The sequence below is a fragment of the Tupaia chinensis genome, unplaced genomic scaffold (assembly GCF_000334495.1).
Source record: "Tupaia chinensis unplaced genomic scaffold, TupChi_1.0 Scaffold143603_1, whole genome shotgun sequence".
NCBI classification, from domain to species: Eukaryota; Metazoa; Chordata; class Mammalia; order Scandentia; family Tupaiidae; genus Tupaia; species Tupaia belangeri.
The window spans coordinates 56,426-61,252 of record NW_006203449.1 but is presented as its reverse complement, the minus strand read 5'-3'; the positions used below and the strand labels follow the sequence as shown (position 1 = coordinate 61,252).

The 4,827-nt window shown below is 38.3% G+C and overlaps 1 long non-coding RNA gene across 1 annotated transcript in view; it reads right to left on the bottom strand.

Moving 5' to 3' along the window:
- LOC114005277 (uncharacterized) overlaps positions 1-4,827 on the bottom strand; it is an 11,016-nt gene extending 6,189 nt beyond the window's left edge. Inside the window, exons 1-4 of the long non-coding RNA XR_003547156.1 lie at positions 4,813-4,827; positions 3,149-3,172; positions 2,683-2,703; positions 1,864-1,884 (exon numbers count right to left, since the gene is read on the bottom strand). This is a non-coding gene — a long non-coding RNA (uncharacterized LOC114005277). The remainder of the gene's footprint in view (positions 1-1,863; positions 1,885-2,682; positions 2,704-3,148; positions 3,173-4,812) is intronic.

The following is a 4,827-nucleotide window of genomic DNA, read 5'->3' as shown; positions in this document are numbered from 1 at the left end:
AAAAACATGTCAGGTATGTGTGCATGCATGCCCAAGATCCTGACAGGATGGAGAAATGGAGAAGAGATTGCAGTGTCACCATGCCCCACTAGGGTGCTTTCTCCTCTGCCCCATCAACTCTTCATTCTTCTCTGGTAATCTCGCTTTCCTGCTGGCAATTAAAAAATTACAAGCCAAGACTAAGCCAGCCAAAAACAAGGTGGTGTATTCCATCGTTACTTTGGCATATCCTTTTTTCTCTTTCCAAACCCTTGGTTCTTGCGTTTTACATATCTTTCATGTCCATCTTCTCTGATACTATTCATTCAATTTGGATTCTGGCTTATAACTTTTCTCTGTAAGACCAATAATGGTTTCTGCTGGCCTCAGGTCAGTCTTGGTCTCTGTTCCTAATTATAGAGCTTGTGTCTAAATATGAACCTAGAGTTACCAGCCTCATCCCTGGGTCTGGACCAAGGACTCTGAATGTTCTTCTGTGCAGTGAGAATATTTAGCTGACTGGCCTATTTCCATTCAAAAAAGGATGTGTGGATGGGGACTTCGGAAGAACACCAGCTTATTCTGTTATCAGCCCCAATTCCCCTCCCTCAAATACCAAGACTTCTGGTCTAATATTGGGTCATCAGAAAAGTCATGACACATTTTTGCATAGAACAGCATTAAAAATATGTCATGACTTTTCTGATGACCTAATATTATTGAAATTGTTAAAATGTTATTATAAAAATAAGGTCAGAATTTAATAGAATCTGTCAGAGTAATCCAAATATCTGTTGTGTTTGGGAAATTCACACAGCCCCAATGATGCAGCAGTAATGCAATACCTAACTCCACTGAAGCCATATGGCAAGGTCCCAGGCTCGTGTCCTAAGGTCTCCCTGCACATTCCTTTCTTTTACAGGGTGCGTGTGCTCTCCAGACAGACAGACAGAGACATAGAGACAGAAAGCAAGAAATCACCCCCCAGGGGGGATGGTCACATTGCAATCCCTTCTCCTCCACTCTCCTGTTGGGATCTTGGGCACGCAAGCACACGCGCCCAGCGTGAGTTTTAAGCCACCGGGTCTGGGACGCAAACCGCGGTCGACTATGTGGGAGTCCAGTGACATAGCCATTACGTTAACTGCTGGTTCCCTGATTTTTTTAGCTTTGACAAGAACTTTGGGTTTTAATATTAATATGGTTTAATTTCAGTTTAAGAAATACCAAGGAATATTGATTGGGGTTGCTAAAAAATCACTTGTAACCTAGGTAGGAAAACCAGATTTGCAGTCTGGAAAATCAGAACATAATGCGAAAAGTGTCTTCATGAATTCTATGTGAAATGTAACCGTTGCTGGTGCTCAAACTAGTTTAAATATTGAATCACTGTTGACATCTGTTACTTGGGAAACTGAGTTAAGAACTAAAATAGGAGCCAACAGGTGGCATAGTGGTTATGTCACTGGACTCCCACATGGTCAGCTGTGGTTTGAGTCCTGGACCTGGTGGTTTCAAAATCATGTCAGGTGCATGTGTATGTGTGCCAAAGATCCCGGGAGAAGAGTGGAGGAGAAGGGATTGCAGCGTGGCCACGCCCTCAGGGAGTGATTTCTCATTTTCTTTCTACCTTTCTCTGTCTCTCTCTGGTGAGTGCCCATGCACTAAGGCAAAAACCTTTTTAAAAAAAGAGCTAAAATAATGGGACCTCATAGTTATGAGTTTTAAAAAAATATTGTCTTGTAGTCCTAAGCTGGAAGGCTTTGGGTAATGTAGAAGCAAATGGTATATGAGAAACATGAGTCTCAATGTTTTCGGCACTTAGAAACATCTAATATAAGAAAGAGGCTCCACATATAACCAGCTGAGAAATAAAGAACTTACTTGTGGTTCTCTGGGAAATCACTAAAAAAACAAATAAATAAATAAAGTCCATTTAATTTTTCTTAACTAGAAAAAAAACATACATTATCTAGTATATTTTTCTGATGTCTGTGAGTGGAGGGTTTGGGTGAGGTAAGAGGGACGCGTCCTAGATGACCCTAAAGATTAGCTGCGGTGCAGACTTAGATGTGAGATTAAGCAGTAATGATGCAACGGTGAGGTGAAAGGTAGGATTCCCGTAGAAGTCCTCTTCATTTACGGGACCTAGACAACCTTGGGTCTAGCCCTAAGTAGCGACCACTGGATCCTTCTGTTTCCTCTGAATAGTTCTGCAGTCTTTGAGGGAATGAATGCTCAAGGTCTTTTTCCATTTGAACATCACTACATTGTGGATTTACCTCTTTCTCAAAAATTAGGCCTACTTCTGTTATTTTATGCTATCCTTTAGTTTTTTACTGAAATACTAGCTTAGAAGTTCAATGTGGAGAAAGTATGAATTGACCATAAATAGAGTTTGCCTTAAAATTATATAAGTACATCAAATGTTGACAAATTTTATGAGTTGAAGAGATTTAAAGAAGTCTTTCAGTGACAGTTCTTGAATTTACTTATAAACTTTCATCCATTATTTCAACTATTTTAAAAAAAGAAATACTAGCATAGTACTTCTTTTAATCAATATTTTCTTAAATGACCTATAATCTAGGGGGATCTGGGCAAAAAGGATGAAATAGAGGACTAAGAAAGTCAAATAACTTAACAGGAATGAATTGAAGGGAGTCACAGAGAGCCCAAGCAGAAAGAAGATGAAACACTTACTTATGGGTGCCAGGGGCAAACCTAAAAGAAAACCAAATTAGATATCAGTGGAGATTTGTTTGAAAGGAGCAAGGTTCCTTTTAGGGAGACATATTTATGTAAGGAGAGAAGCTTAGTAATAACACAGTTTTAGGTTCAAATTATGGTTTAATAACCAAACATTCTTAGGCAAGTATTTGGCCTCGTCCTTAAAAAGGGTTGATGATGTTACTCTAAGGATTAAATGGGATAATGTAATTAAAGCAGCTCTATAGTTCTTACAGGATGTGCTAAGTAAATAGGTATTTGAAATTAAGTAACTGTAAGCTTCCTTCAGAAGGAAGAGCTGAATGAACAGAAGGCAAAGGGAAGTTGAAGCCTTGAGTTTCTGCACACAGAGTGAGACGTGAGCAGGACAGGGACAGGTCCCTCAGTCTCGTAGAGAACAAGAGCAACAGAAAATTGTAGAAAAGCAAAGTGAGCTTACCACTGGACCCTGAAGGTGGACTAGCTGAAAAACAGAAATGTATTGATATTTTAGCAATGCTTTTTTTTCCCCCACTCCTTTTTACTTTCTATTTAGAGACTTCAATAGGGAACACGTTTTTAAAAAATATTTATTTACTTTTGATGTGATTGACAGAGTTTGAACTTTCCAAAAAATCAGTAATAACTTCATGGAATTTTGATAACAGAAGGGTAAGTTGTTACAGTGGTACACATCCCAAGCCCGGAACTCCCAGCACTGAAGGAGATTTAAACACAACTTTACTGGCTATGTTTAATTGCTAAATTAGGAAAGTTCAGGTGGAAACATGAACTCAGTGCAGGCAAGTTAAATTGAACCAATTGATAAATACAACAGAGAAACTTACTTCTCTTTCCTTTCTTCCTTGTTCAATTCGTTTTGTTTTGTTTTGTTTTGTTTTTGTGTGTGTGTGTGAAGTATCTGTTAACATGTCATTTTAAACTGCTGTCAAACTTTCTCATTTGGTCTTTATTTTCAAGGTAAGTCAGCAGAATTTGCTACCACCCCCCTCCCCAATTACTAAACAACTGAGAGAATTACAGGTGATGTGAAAGCTTGACATCAAGGAAATAGCAACTTCGAGACCCAGATCCTATGTAGATAGAAAACTTTCTTCTTAGATATCCTGGGATTCAAATGTGGAGGAACAGACTAGGCAAGGAAATAGGGAAGGAGAAATAGTTATACGGACTTCATATTCCCTCTTTTCTCCCAGCATTTTTTTTCTTTTCTGTAGTCAGTGTCTTGTTTAATGTCTTTATAACTTTAAACGTTTTTTATTTCTGCTTTACTTTTTTATAACCACCAGTGTTAGAACTTTCTAGTACTTATTAATAACCCAGAGGAGTTTTGAAAATGAGATAGCAAAGGCCATGGCATACCTAAAACCCTTTGCATGCCAATATGGTTAGATAAAGACTCTCAGGCTCGCTCCCCACCAACCCCAATCCCACCACTAAAGGCCAGTCAAGCCCTGTGGGAGAGAGTGAAATGAACAGACTTACATGTGAGGACATGATCCAACAAGACAAGCAAGGAGATTTCTTATATCCCCTTCTTGTTTCCTCTCCCATTCATGTTTTTCTATTGCTAAATTTCCTAGTTCAAGTTTTTCTGATCAGGGGCATTTCAAATTCCCAGAAGACTAATAATCAGCTGGTGGAATTCTGGATAATAGAAAATCAAAAGGCTAGGAAAGCAATCTTAAGTTCCAATATTAGATCTAAAGGTTTCAATAGATACTGCTGGACTTGAATAAATGCACAGCAGAGAAACGAACAGCTTACTAATTGCTTATATAGTTGGCCCAGCTGAAAAATAACAATGTTATACATATAATTTTTTTCTCAGTCATTTTTTCCCCTTCTGTGTGGAAAGTTTCTCATTGACAGTCTTTAGAATCATGAAGAAACTTTTTTTCCTCTGATCTTTTTATGTGAGTCAGTGAATGTTCTAGAAACTTATTTATAACTTAGTTGTGTTCTGAGTAATGGAAAATTAAGGGGGTGAGGAAATTAAGCTTTTTGCCATTTCTTTGTAACACAGATGCATAAATTTTGCCTCAAGATCTGTTAGATACTGCCAGGACAATTGTGTTCCACAATGAAGGGAGACAAACTTACAAGAGGATTCTGTAG